Here is a 16,139-nt window from a genome sequence, read left to right on the forward strand (position 1 = left end):
CCGCATCGAGAAGCGTCGTCCTCCCCATTATAGTGCCACATGGGAAGCCCTCTGTATTGGAGCGGCTGAACCCCTCGCGCTATGGAAATCGCCATAACCTCGATTACTGTTAGTCCGGACTGAGTGAGCTCTCTTATCCTGCTCATCAGCTGACAAACCTCCGTGCCGTCTATCTCTTCAAGACTCCGGGGATGCCAACTGTGGCGTTTCTTCAGCGGGGCATGAGCAAATTCAGGAAGACCCTTTTGAATCGGGTCAGGAAGCGCAACGTCCTCTATATAAAACCATTCGGAGGGCCATCCATCATGTGCTTTCCTTGGCGTGCCAGATGGATATCCGGTATTGGCGATGCGCCATACTTCGGCTCCGCCCACTTCAAATATTGACCCTTCGTGATTGCACGGGACGAGACAAAACAACTTCCTCCACAACTCGAAGTGAGCCTCGAAGCCCAGGAAAAGTTCGCATAAAGCGACGTAACCCGCAATGTGTAGAATAGAGGCCGGAGTGAAGTTGTGCAGTTGGAGGCTGTAATATTCCAGAAGCTCTCGGAGGAACGGATGGATTGCTTTGAGCAGGTAGGGGACAAAACACACTCGCTCCCCCCTCGGACGGATTGGGGAAGTCCTCTGCCTGAGTCCCCTCATTGAAGGAAGCTAGCCCCGATCGAATAGGGACTAGATCTGCATGGGGAAGGAAACGCTGCGTTTGCAACTTCGTCAAACGGCTGTGAGACACGGAACACCTCTCCCACTCGCCTTTCTCTGGGACGGCACGAGCGGAGGAGCTGGGAGCACTAGCCATGCCGGGATGGTTTCTCCTAAGCAGTCTCTGGGGATTTCTTCTATGTAGCGCTGAATGGATCTGGGGTCCAATCTCTTTAAATAGGCGCTCTTCCTCGCATGAAGGGGGTGTTATTCACAAAAATACCCTAACTTTCCACATTCACTCGACACGTGGATGACAAAGATTATTCAACGCGCAGAAGCCAAGGAGGCGACGTTGGATCAATGGCCGAATACATACCTAGAGATCTTCGAAGTGAGAACCCGCCTTACAATGCCGAAGACAATATGTGTGCCGAGCACCTCTCTATTGAAGACTGGTTCGGGGGCTACTGAGGGAGTCCTGGACTAAGGGGTCCTCGGGCGTCTGGCCTGTTATCCATGGGCCGGGCTGATGGGTTGTGAAGACATGAAGGCCGAAGAATGCACCGTGTTCGGATTGGACTCTACTTGGCGTGGAAGGCAAGCTTGGGGACCACAGATTCCATCTTATGTAACCAACTCCATGTAAACCCTAGATCCCCTCGGTGTCTATATAAACCGAAGGGAGTAGTTCAGAAAGGACACCACATATACTCATTACCATACCCACATAGGCTAGACTTCTAGGGTTTAGCCATTACGATCTCGTGGTAGATCAACTCTTGTAACACCCATATTCATCAATATCAATCAAGCAGGACATAGGGTTTTACCTCCATAGAGAGGGCCCGAACCTGGGTAAACATCGTGTCCCCCATCTCCTATTACCATCGATCCTAGACGCACAGTTCGGGACCCCCTACCCGAGATCCGCCGGTTTTGACATCGATAATGGTAACCTCCATATCATCTCGGTATCGTGGTATCCCTCCATTGTATATTCCCTTGCCATTGCATTGATAACCCATAGCCCATTTTGCGTCACTTGCCTATCGAGACTAGCCATTTGAGTATTGCCGACAACGTTATTATGCACATTAGTGATCTACACCAAACATTGCATACATACCATATCATATTGGTATCACATCATCTCGTGTGCCTCAAGTTTGTTCCCGCATATACACAATTGCTATCTTGGTTTGTGCATTCCGCATTGTGGCCATACAAAAGAAAGAAATAAATAAGCTTTTAAGCAAAGAAAAAGAGTGAACAAAGAGCTTGTAAGCAAGTGCCATAGCATCATACCACATTGCATATAAGATCATCTTGGATCATAACACCGGGAGCCATACATACATAGCATACTTGGGATAGAAAGTTCATACATTTTGCATCTTATAGGTTGTGCACAAGTGTCGTATCCGCCTATAGAGCAATCGTGCTAGCGTCTCTCTTGAGTTGTGCAACACGAGCGTTTTCCGTGGATTCCACATTTTGTGCTCATCCTTGTAGCGACCAGACCTCAAACAGTCTGATCTCTGTGCTTTAGTGTCATCCCTGGATCAGTAATGCTGACACGCATAGTACTTGAAGGATTTATAACAGAGTAGCAATCACACACTTATTACATTGAATGTCTCAAAAGAGAACTTATTACAATAAATATGGCTTAAGGCCATCTAATAACGATAACAGCGGAAGGCTTGGAAGATAAGTGAGTCTATCAACTCCAACGACATCACTGAGTATAGAACCACGACCTAAAGGCACCCTACTCGTCGTATGAAAAGTCTGCAACATGAATGTTGCAGCCCAAAAACGGGTCAGCGCATGGAATATGCTGGCAATGTAACACATAGAGAGTAATGAAACAATAAAGCTATACTACATGCATTATGGCTGGTGGAAAGCTCTATGGTTACAATTTTTGCATAAAGCCAATTTTTCCCTACTGCAAAGAAATAAATTTTATTTAACTATCATGGTGGTTGTTAAACATTGAGAAGATAGACATCCTCTCAATCCCATTTAAGTATCATCATTAAAACCAAATAGTATTTATTAAAGTAACATGAGGAGATTCACATGATAATCCAAGTACTAGATACTCAAGACATCCATAACCGAGGACACAGCTAACCATGATTACTTTATACACTCTGCAGAGGTTTGCGCACTTTTCCCCACAAGACTCGATCTCCTCCGATGGGATTCTCGCATTGCATGATGTTTGAGAAACGGATGACCGAGACATAGTCTTTCAGAAATGCTAGCACCTTACGATCGGGTAGACAGTACCAACCTACAACCCCTACATCTGCTAGTCTACCACTGTAAGAGTTCGCACGACTTAGTCAACTATGCTAGAGCCCACAGTACCAACCTACACGGAAGTTTCTAGTATGAATAATCTCATGATCCCTTTGAGCCTGGGTGTCGGTCCATAAAGAAAAACAAGCAATCGCTGGAATATCCAGGTGCCTCAATCCACCCAGATGTGTGTTTAAGTTTCCACCCTAAATAAACCATTAATTTATCAATCTCACATCTGTCATGGATACACTCACCCAATCCACGTCTACTAGCATAGCATGGCAATATAAGAAAACGTAGAAGTAACTCCCAAGGGTTTGATAATAAAATAGGTAATATGTACTACCTCATCTACTTCCCAAAACCCACAATTTAATTAGATCCTAATCATGCAATTGTTTGAGGATTGATCTAATGCAATAAAACTGGGTATGAAGGGATATGATCAAAGTGTTACTTGCCTTGCTAATGATCCGCGAAACCTAGAGATTCAAAGTAGCAAGCGGCACACTCCGAGTACTCTATCGCAAACAAATAAGCATACAATAAATACCCGTCTAATGCACAGGTAAAACTCAAATAAGAAATCTAACCAGAAAGTTCAACTTAAGAACTCCGGTTTGCAAAAAGAATCAAATCAAACGAAACAATGAAAGGCAAACGGCGAAAGAAACAAACTTCGTTTACTAATCTGGATCTAAGTCAAATTTTACAGAAGCGAAAACTTGTTTGAGTTGGTTAAACGGAAAGAGGGGTTCGAGACGAAACTCCAGGCGCTTGAATCGCCTGATTCCGATAAATGAGCGAAACGATAAACTAAAACGAAAATCAGATCAGAAATCATGATCAGAAATAATCGCGGAAAATCCGAGAAAAAGAAAAACTGACAAACAGATTAATGAATGAATGTTCGTTATCTGAAACTAAACGGTGAACGCGTTCGTTAAAACGAACGAACGAGCGAACGCTCGCTAAATAAAAGAACTGATAAAACCGATCTAAAAAAATAAACCTAGGGTTTCTAAAAAACCGGATCGGTTTTCTTAGAAAACCGGGGTGGCGGGCGGCTACCTCGGCTCGGGCTCCGGCGAGGTCCGGCGGGGTTCGGCGGGGCTCCGGTGGCGGTGGGCTGCGTGGGGTGGTGGGGCGGCGGCTCCTGGCGGCGGCGGCGCAAGGCGGTGGGGCGGCGGTGGCTTGCGGCGGCGGCGCAAGGCGGCGGGGTGGCGATGGCTTGCGGCGGCAGCGGCTCCGGCTGTGGGGCTCCAGGGGGGGCCCGGGTCGGTTTATAAAGGGGGGGTGGCGGCGGTGGCTTGCGGGAGGGGCTGAGGCGGTGTGGCCCTCCCGGACTCGGCGGCGGCGGCGATCGGGACTCCGGTCCCGATCCGGATGCGGGAGGCGGCGGCGGCTGGGCCTTCGGCCCAGTCGGGCGCGTGGGAGTTTTTTTTAAATAATCCCGCCGAACTAAGAAAAAATCCTAGAAAAATAAATAAAAATCTAAAAATGCCAAAACAAATTTTCACCATCTAAATAAAATATTTAGAAGGGGATGAACATTTTCTTGGCCCTAAAATGCAGTTTTGAAAACGTGGAATTTTTCCTAAATTCAAATAAAATAGCGAGAAAATCCGAAATAAAATCTTACTTGATTTTTTATTAAACCTTCAATATTTCTTTATTTTGGGAAAGTCATTTTATTCCCTCTCTCATATTTTTATTATAGAAATAATTGAAGATAAAATAAATAAAATCAATGATCCTATTTTCAAAATTTGAGAAAACTCAAATATGAAGATAACGAAATCCCCAACTCTCTTCGTGGGTCCTTGAGTTGCGTAGAATTTCTGGATCAGGCCAAAAGCAAATAAAATATGATATGCAGTGATGACCTAATGTATAAAATTCCAAATTGAAAATTTGGGATGTTACAATCCTTGGTTGCACGACCCCATTTATCTATCCGTGTGTGCATTTCCGTGTGCCATTCATTGCTATTGGTCTACTTGTTTCACTTGCAAATTTGTGAATCTCTTTCAACATTATTGACTCTTGCTAACATTTTGCATCAAATTTTTGTGCCACTATCATCACCAAGCTCCACCATAAGCCTTATCTTTGTAGGTGTGAGAAACCGACAAGAATGGGTACCAATTGTGTTATTTCCTTGTTACATCATTGAGTGATCATTGATCCATCTTCAACTTCGGTCAAGGTACATTTGGTATAAGTTCTTCTCCTTTCTCCACTCATATTTGCTCGAGTATTGTGATGGATAGGCAAGGCATTTCATCTCCGGTCTTCCACAACAACGACGGCGTGAACAACTACATCACCAAAGCGTCAATCTTCGATCTACAACGACAAATGCAAGGCGCACAATCAAGATTGCGAGAGCGCATCGAGAACCTCTCCATCGACATTCGTCACTCCGAAGAAAGGAAAAGGAACTACATCGACAACAAGCTTTCTGCACAAAAGGAGGAGCAAGATGCAAGGATGGAGGAGATTCGGACTTTGTTGGCCAAACGTTCTTCCCCTTCATCATCCTCAAGGCGGCGGCGAGCAAGTCAATCATCTTCAGAGCGCCCAAGCGACGCTAGCGTAATTCGTCCACATCCACATCTCCATGTCGACCACCATCACGGTCATGATACACATCGTCATGAAGGGCAAGTCACCTCCAAGCAACATGTGCACGACGACGATGAACGACATCTACTACGTGCTCAAGCACGACAATGACACCATCATCATGAAGATGCCCGCCAAGCGCAAATGTACAAGTCCCAACAAGCTCTACTTCATGTCAAGTCTAAACTTCATTACCACAAGAGAAGACCGCGAGACAAGCACCACCAAGAGCACGCTACGGCTACAACAACCACTTCGGCATCTTCGCCAAGTGCCATCAAGGCATCTTCACCTTTGGACGTACGGCATCTTCACCTACATCGACATCCTCATCAACGAGGCGACCACCTACGAGCGAGGGCAACACTTCCATCTTCGAAAGTCCTCCAAGGAAGATGGCCGAGCATGGGACATTCCCTTCGGTCATGGAGTCGAGCTACGAGGTGCCACATCATATGGCCTCCAACAAAAAGACGGCAACAAGAAGGTCGAGCTAGGGACATCCCCTTCGACCACGGCGACGAGCATGAACCTCTTCAACAACATGAAGACGGCGCCCATATTGGACTCATACTCCGAGTCAAGCTATGAGACCGCACATGAGACCTCATCTTTGGTCTTAGAGGAGAGTGATGATGTGCCATCTTCAGCCTTCATCCACGGCTACAACCACGACATGATTGAGCATGGAGACATTTGCACCAACATCTCCCCGACACCCACATATAAAGAGATGCCCCAATTCCCATGTGAGGAGAGCCACCCCACCTTGAGTGATATGAGTGACTCCACCATTTGTGACATTGAGTGCATTTCCTATGAGGGGATGAGTGTGACCACCACTAGACCCACACTTGAGAGCATCCAAGAGGGAGTGACTAAGCCACCACACTTAGTGAGTGAGGTAGTTGACACGGCACGTGAGGCCACTATGCTTTCTAACAACTTAACATCTACTTCGAGTGTGTTCTCTTTGGTGCTAGGTCTCTTACATGATGACACGCCTATCCTCGACAAGTCCATACCTCCAATGGAGATGACGATGGCCATGGTGGACGATGATGCACTCCCCACATGGTTCCATCAAGATGAAGTTGACCACGAGTCGGTCTTCGACACCTCACCTACAACACATGAGCGATGCTCCAAAGGTGACATAGGTGATGGTGCTTCGCTTGTCCCACTAGTGGACTATTTTACAAATGATTGCTTGCATGATGTTGAAACACCTATTCACATGCTTCATGCTAGTGCGACTTCCTCATGTCATGACTTACCTATTTATGATGAATATGATGACGAGCATGTCGAGTTGCCTAGTTGTGATGTTATGCTCCATAGGATATCATATGAAAATTCTTTTGGTCACATCATGTTTGACAATCCATTAACCTTGTCATATGCTATGAGTGAGATATCCCATATTGCATCATTTCAATCTCAACATAGTAGCTATGCATGCCCCATTACAATAAATCCCATTTGCACTTATGGCATAGATGACGAGATGATGGTCATTGGCTTTTCTTTTTCATGTGATGATATTGCTATGCTTCTTTTACATGATTTGCACAATTCATCTCATATGCCATGCCATGAAAATTATTGTGTATCGCATGATTACATCCCTTGTGTGCACCATATGCATACCATTCCTCACAATGCTATAGATATTTCCCATGATGCATTACATAATTTGAGTATCCATTATGCAAAACATAACAACAAACCTATCATGATGGATGACATGTTTCTATATCACGCGTCTCATTTATTTGAGCATTGGATATTTTGTGCTAACCAACACAAGCACGTGCGCATCATGATGGATGATGTGTACATATACCACGCACACACAATTTTCCCTTTGTCTTTGTTTTGTGTAGGTACTCACGTATACTCGTCAACCTCTCAATCCCAAGAGTTAACGACAAGAGCTCTTGAGAGCAACGACGATTTGGGATCCCGTGGACTATCCTTACCACCGTTCCTTTTGCGCAAGGACTACGCGCATCTCTTCTACTTGGTTCTCACATGACTATGGGCTATATATCACTTATTACTTTATGCCCATTGTCTCTTGTTCACTTTGCATGGTATGCATCTTTACATGATTTTTCCATGCAATTGTGACCCTTGCTTGCATCTACCCATGATTCACCATTATGCTACTCCTATGTGTATTTGCATGCTTAGTGGAGATCCTTGTTGCTATTGCCATGTGTACCATGAACCTATTATGCTCATATCTTGCTTCCATACTTGTGATATGTCATGTGCATTATGTATGTCCACCATTTGCACACATGACATGCTTTCCATGATTACCCCTAGTGTGTTGCATCTTTGCACTACTAGCTTGCTTGACTTGATCACTATGATTGATTGCTATGTTGCATCGCCCATGTTCCATTCTTACTCGCTTTCTTGGGTTGATGACATATATGCTCATGCCTCTCACATGATATATCTTGTTCATTGTCGCTTGCCTCCAATTGTTGCATCTATGCTTATTGATCTCAGAGACTTGGACATATTACTTGTGATGCATGATTGTTTACTTGAGCCTATTGTATTTGATTGTTCTCGCATCATATGCCTCCATACTATGAAATGCTCCCTTGTCCTTTCTTATGATGAACATGATGCATACACTTGTTGGGTACTTTACCACACGAATGATAGGTGTTGCATTTGCACTAACCTCGTTTATTTTTCCGAGTGCTTGTCACGTTCTTTCATTTTGAAGGATTCACAAGGAGGTAACATCACGAGACAACTTGGTCATGTGAAGGCATACACGATGTGTGACACCAACATTTTCGACATCCTCATAAAGGTGAACTCCTTCCCTTTGAGCCATCTTCACATATGCATATTGGATGGGCCATACTTTCATTGTTGTTTCCTTCTTCTTGGCTACATGATACATATATTGGATGGAGGACCGACATTGGAGTACTTGCATTCCGCCATGCCCTCAACTCCGTCCAACTACAAGTCCGTCCACGACAAGCATTTCCATGGTGATGAGGATCACGATTCGAGGTCGGATCTTTCCCAAGGGGGAAGATGATGCGGAGCATCCCACGTTCACCCCCATGTACACTCCGACTACCCTCCAAGCCCCAAGAGGACATATGACGAGACCTCGAACATACGCCATTGGACACAAGGTGAACTCGCTCCTCTCCGAACCTTCACTTTCTATGTGTGAGACATGGCTACTACCTCCAATGTGTGTGCTATGCATGATCAGGTACTTAGAGGAAAGCCATGGAGCCACCACATCCAACGGACGAGCTAGTGAGGACGCCAAGTACAAGGGATAAGAGAAGAAAATGCCCGAAGTTTACAGCCTCCGGACGACCGGACCTCGCCGGACGTCCGACCCCTGGAGCTTACACCAGCCTCAAGAGTCAGCCCGCGAATGCTATAGCGGCCGGACGACCGGCGCAGACCGGACATCCGACACACTCCAGCGACCGGACATCCGACCGTCTCCGGAAATCCGGTGCCACCTCAACCGAGCCAAAACGCCGGACGTCCGACAAGTACCAGACAACTGGACCCTCGCGAGCCACCGGACGTCCGGTACCTGTCGGACGACCGGCGCCTGTCTGTGCACAGAGATCGGGCCCGAGGCCCATGTATCCGCCACTTACCCCTTTGTGTCCCTAGACTATATATACTCTTCCACCTCCTCCTAGTTAGGGTTAGCATTGCATATTTAGAGATAGAGCATTGCTCATCCACACCGGATCTACTCCACGAGAGAGATCGCGGCCTCTACGGAGAAGATCCCTTTGGATTCAAGACCTCCTTGCGGAGAAGAACATCAAGACCTCCTCACGGAGAAGACCTTTACCTTTGTATCGTCCTTAGTTGTATGTGGATCATGTGATCTCTTATGTACTCGAGGATCTAGCATATGTGTGACTATTTCTTGTTGGTTTAGTGTTTCTCTCGTGTTTCCCCTCGTGATTCCCCTCGTTTTCCCCCTCGTGTTCTTCATGTTCTTCGCAGGATATTCTCCTTTCGTGAAAGATCGGGCGATTAGGGTTCTGCCCTACTTCAGGTGGCTTTGCCACAAATACGATGTCGACTACATGATCATGCAAGGCAATATGACAATGATGGATCGTGTCATAATAAACGGAACGGTGGAAAGTTGCATGGCAATATATCTGGGATTGGCTATGGAAATGCCATAATAGGTAGGAATGGTGTCTGTTTTGAGGAAGGTAAATGGTGGATTTATGGTACCGAAGAAAGTTGTGCGGTACTAGAGAGGCTAGCAATGGTGGAAGGGTGAGAGTGCGTATAATCCATGGACTCAACATTAGTCATAAAGAACTCACATACTTATTGCAAAAATCTACAAGTCATCAAATACCAAGCACTATGCGCATGCTCCTAGGGGGATAGATTGGTAGGAAAATACCATCACTCGTCCCCGACCGCCACTCATAAGGAAGACAATCAAAGAAATACCTCATGCTTCAAATTTGTTACACAACGGTTACCATACGTGCATGCTACGGGACTTGAAAATCTCAACAAAAGTATTTCTCAAATTCACAACTACTCAGCTAGCATGACTCTAATATCACCATCCTCATGTCTCAAAACAATTATCAAATATCAAACCTCTCCTACTATTCAACACACCTTATATGCAAGTTTTTATAATACCCATCTTGGATACCCATCATATTAGGACTCGTTTTATAACCAAATTAAATTACCATGCTTTTATAAAAGACTCTCAAAATAATATAAGTGAAGCATGAGAGATCAATAATTTCTAGAAAATAAAACCACCACCATGCTCTAAAAGATATAAGTGACGCACTAGAGCAAAATTGTATAGCACACAAGATATAAGTGAAGCACATAAAGTATTCTAATAAATTCCGATCCATGCGTGTCTCTCCCAAAAGGTGTGTACAGCAAGGATGATTGTGGTATACTAAAAATAAAAGAATCAAATCATACAAGACTCTCCAAGCAAAACACATATCATGTGGTGAATAAAAATATAGCCTCAAGTAAAGTTACCGATAGACGAACACGAAAGAGGGGATGCCTTCCGGGGCATCCCCAAGCTTAGGCTTTTGGTTGTCCTTGAATTTTACCTTGGGGTGCCTTGGGCACCCCCAAGCTTAGGATCTTGCCACTCCTTGTTCCAAAATCCATCAAATCTTTACCCAAAAACTTGAAAACTTCACAACACAAAACTCAACAGAAAGTCTCGTGAGCTCCGTTAGTATAAGAAAATAAAACACCACTTTAAGGTACTTTAATTATCTCATTCTTTATTTATATTGGTGTTAAACCTACTGTATTCCAACTTCTCTATGGTCCATAACCCCCGATACTAGCCATAGATGCATCAAAATAAGCAACCAACATGCGAAAAACAGAATCTGTCAAAAATAGAATAGTCTGTAGCAATATGGATATTTCGGATACTTATGTAACTCCAAAAATTATGAAAAATTAGGAAGGCCAGAACAATTTGTATATTAATCTACTTCAGTTGGAATTGGTATTTTATCGCTCTCTGGTAAAAAATGAAAATTATTTTCGTGAGCGCATACTTTCTGTTTATATCAGCAAGATCAAACAACAATCACCCAAGAAGGTCCTAAAGGCTTTACTTGGCACAAATACTAATTAAAACATAAAAACACAATCATAACAGAGGCTAGATAAACAATTTATTACTAAAGAGGAACAAAAAAGTAAAGAACAAAAATAAAATTGGGTTGCCTCCCAACAAGCGCTATCGTTTAACGCCCCTAGCTAGGCATAAAAGCAAGAATAGATCTAGGTATTGTCATCTTCGGTATGCAATCCATAAGTGGATCTCATAATAGATTCATAAGATAATTTAATTTTCTTCCTAGGAAAGTGTTCCATGGCTTTCCTTAACGGAAATTGGAATCTAATATTTCCTTCTTTCATGTCAATAATTGCACCAATCGTTCTAAGGAAAGGTCTACCAAGAATAATAGGACATGTAGGATTGCAATCTATATCAAGAACAATGAAATCTACGGGCACATAATTCCTATTTGCAAAAATAAGAACATCGTTAGTTCTTCCCATAGGTTTCTTAATGGTGGAATCCGCAAGATGCAAATTTAAAGAACAATCATCAAATTCACGGAAACCTAGCACATCACACAAAGTTTTTGGAATCGTGGAAACACTAGCACCCAAATCACATAAACAATAGCATTCATAATCTTTAATATTAATTTTAATAGTAGGCTCCCACTCATCATAAAGTTTTCTAGGGATAGAAAATTCTAGTTCAAGCTTTTCTTCATAGGATTACATTAAAGCATCAACGTTATTTTTAATAAAAAGCTTTATTTTGATCATAAGTATGAGGAGAATTTAACATAGATTGCAACAAGAAAATTCAATCTATCAAATACAAATTATCATAATTAAATTCCTTGAAATCCAAAATAGTGGGTTCATTGCTATGTAAAGTTTTGACCCCTTCAATCCCACTTTTATTAGTTTTTGCATCAAGATCTAAAAACTCCAAATCATTGGGATGCCTTTTAACTAAAGTTGACTCATCTCCAGTCCCATATTTATCAAGATTCATATTGGAAAACAAAGATTTAATAGGAGACACATCAATCACTTTTAGATTTTCATCATTATTATCATGAAAACTAGAAGAATGCGCTTTCACAAAGCAATCTTTTTTAGCACGCATCCTAGCGGTTCTTTCTTTGCACTCATCAATGGAAATTCTCATGGTCTTGAGAGACTCATTGATGTCATGCTTAGGAGGAATAGATCTAAGTTTCAAAGAATCAATGTCAAGAGAAATTCTATCCACGTTCCTAGCCAACTCATCAATCTTAAGCAATTTTTCTTCAACCAAAGCATTGCAATTCTTTCGCGAACTCATAAATTCTTTAACACTAATATCAAAATCATAGGGCATCTTATTAAAATTTCCATAAGAATTGTTGTAGGAATTACCATAATTATTAGAGGAATTACTAGGAAATGGCCTAGAATTAAAGTTTCCTCTATACGCGTTGTTACCAAAATTGTTCCTACCAACAAAATTCACATCCACAGATTCATTATTATTCTCAATCAGAGTGGACAAAGTCATATCATTAGGATCGTAATAAACACTTTTATTAGCAATAATTTCATAAGTTCATCCATCTTTCCACTCAAAACATTAATCTCTTCAATTGCATGAACTTTTTTACTAGTGGATCTTTCGGTGTGCCATTGAGAATAATTAACCATAATATTGTCTAGGAGTTTAGTAGCTTCTCCTAAAGTGATTTCCATAAAAGTGCCTCCCGCGGCCGAATCTAAAAGATTTCTAGAAGCAAAATTCAATTTGGTATAAAAAAATTGTATAATCATCCACAAATTCAAACCATGAGAAGGGCAATTACGTATCATTATTTTCATCCTCTCCCAAGCCTGTGCAACATGCTCATGATCAAGTTGCTTAAAATTCATAATATCGTTCCTAAGGGAGATAATCTTAGCGGGAGGAAAATACTTAGAGATAAAAGCATCTTTGCACTTATTCCATGAATCAATGCTATTTTTAGGCAAAGAAGAGAACCAAGTTTTAGCACGATCTCTAAGCAAAAACAGAAATAGCTTTAGTTTAACAATATCATTAACCACATCTTTATTCTTTTGCATATCACACAAATAAACAAAGTTGTTCAAATAGGTAGCGGCATATTCACTTGGAAGGCCAGAAAATTGATCTTTCATAACAAGATTCAACAAAGCGGTATTAATTTCACAATATACAGCATCAGCAGTAGGAGCAACCGGAGTGCTAATAAAATCATTGTTGTTGGTATTGGAGAAGTCACACAATTTAGTATTATCTTGAGCCATCGTGATAAACAATCAATCCAACACACAATGACACAAGAAGCAAGCGAAAAGAGACGAACGAAAGAGGGTGAATAAAACGGCAAAGGTGATGTGGGGGAGAGGAAAACGAGAGGCAAATGGCAAATAGTGTAATGCGAGGGAGAAGAGTTTATGATGGGTACTTGGTATGTCTTGACTTGGCGTTGATCTCCCCGGCAACGGCGCCAGAAATCCTTCTTGCTACCTCTTGAGCATGCGTTGGTTTTCCCTTGAAGAGGAAAGGGTGATGCAACAAAGTAGCGTAAGAATTTCCCTCAGTTTTTGAGAACCAAGGTATCAACCCAGTAGGAGACAATGCACAAGTCATCTAGTACCTGCACAAACAATCAAGAACCTCACAACCAATGTGATAAAGGGGTTGTCAATCCCTTCACGGTCACTTGCGAAAGTGAGATCTGATAGAGATAATATATAAATATTTTTGGTATTTTGTTGTATAGATTGGAAAATAAAGATTGCAAAATAGTAAACGAGATGGGATAATAAAAGAGATGCAATATAATAAGAAAGAGACCCGGGGGCAATAGGTTTCACTAGTGGCTTCTATCATGATAGCATGTATTACGATGGGTGAACAAATTACTGCCAAGAAATTGATAGAAAAGTGCATAGTTATGAAGATATCTAAGGCAATGATCATGAACATAGGCATCGCGTCCGTGTCAAGTAGATCGAAACGATTCTGCATCTACTACTATTACTCCACACATCGACCGCTATCCAGCATGCATCTAGAGTATTAAGTTCATAAGAACAGAGTAACACTTTAAGCAAGATGACATGATGTAGAGGGATAAACTTAAGCAATATGATATAAACCCCATCTTTTTATCCTCGATGGCAACAATACAATACGTGCCTTGCTGCCCCTACTGTCACTGGGAAAGGACACCGCAAGATTGAACCCAAAGCTAAGCACTTCTCCCATTGCAAGAAAGATCAATCTAGTGGGCCAAACTAAACCGATAATTCGGAGAGACTTGCGAAGATATCAAATCATGCATATAAGAATTCAGAGAAGAACCAAATAATATTAATAGATAATCAAGTTCATAAACCCACAATTCATCGGATCTTGGCAAACACACCTCAAAAGAGTATTACATCGAATAGATCTCCAAGAACATCAAGGAGAACTTTGTATTGAAGATCAAAGAGAGAGAAGAAGCCATCTAGCTAATAACTATGGACCCGAAGGTCTGTGGCAAACTACTCACGCTTCATCGGAGAGGCTATGGTGTTGATGTAGAAGCCCTCCGTGGTCGATTCCCCCTCCGGCAGATCACCCGAAAAGGTCTCCAGATGGGATCTCACAGGTACAAAAGGTTGCGGCGGTGGAAAAGTGGTTTCGTGGCTCCCTTGATGTTTTTAGGGTATAAGAGTATATATAGGCGAAAGAAGTACATCGGTGGAGCTCCGTGGGGCCCATGAGGGAGGGGGCGCGCCTACCCCCTGGGTGTGCCCTCCTATCTCGTGGCCGCCTCACGGAGTTCCAGACTTCCACTCCAAGTCTCCTGGTTTGCTTTCGGTCCAAAAAGATCATCGTGAAGGTTTCATTCCGTTTGGTATTCCTTTTCTGCGAAACACTAAAATAGGCAAAAAAAACTGAAACTGGAACTAGGCCTCCAGTTAATAGGTTAGTCCCAAAAATAATATAAAAGAGCATATTAAAGCCCATTAAACATCCAAAATGGATAATATAATAGTATGGAACAATCAAAAATTATAGATACGTTGGAGACGTATCAAGTATTAAGTTCTTGAAGAACAGAGTAACGCTTTAAGTAAGATGACATGATGTAGAGAAATAAACTTAAGAAATATGATGTAAACCCCATCTTTTTATCCTCGATGGCAACAATACAATACGTGCCTCGCTACCCCTACTGGCACTGGGTGAGGATACCGCAAGATTGAACCCAAAGCTAAGCACTTCTCCCGTTGGAAGAAAAATCAATCTAGTTGGCAAAACCAAACCGATCGTTTGAAAAGAATTACAAAGATATTGAATCATGCATAAAAGAATTCCGAGAAGATTCAAATAATAATCATAGATAAGCTGATCATAAATCCACAATTCATCGGATCTCGACAAACACACCACAAAAGAAGATTACATTGGGTAGATCTCCAAGAACATCAAGGAGAACATGGTATTGAGAATCAAAGAGAGAGAAGAAGCCATCTACCTACTAGCTATGGACCCATAGGTCTGTGCTAAACTACTCATGCTTCATCGGAAGAGCAATAGAGTTCATGTAGAAGCCCTCCGTGATCGGATCGCCCTCCAGCAGGATGCCAGAAAAGGCCCCAAGATGGGATCTCTCTGGAACGGAAGGTTGCGGCGGTGGAAAAGTGTTTTCGTCAATGCTAAGTCTCCTGGTGTCTTCTGGTCCAAGAAAAATCATCGCGAAAGTTTTATTCCGTTTGGACTCTGTTTGGTGATCCTTTTCTGCGAAGCTCAAAAACAAGAAAAATACAGAAACTGGCACTGGGCTCTAGGATAATAAGTTAGTCCCAAAAATAATATAAAATAGTATATTAATGCATATAAACCTGAAGGAAATATGCCCTTTAGGCAATAATAAAGTGTCA

Source organism: Triticum urartu, chromosome 7A (genome assembly GCF_056163025.1).
Source record: "Triticum urartu cultivar PI428250 chromosome 7A, HENAU_Tu73, whole genome shotgun sequence".
Lineage (NCBI taxonomy): Eukaryota > Viridiplantae > Streptophyta > Magnoliopsida > Poales > Poaceae > Triticum > Triticum urartu.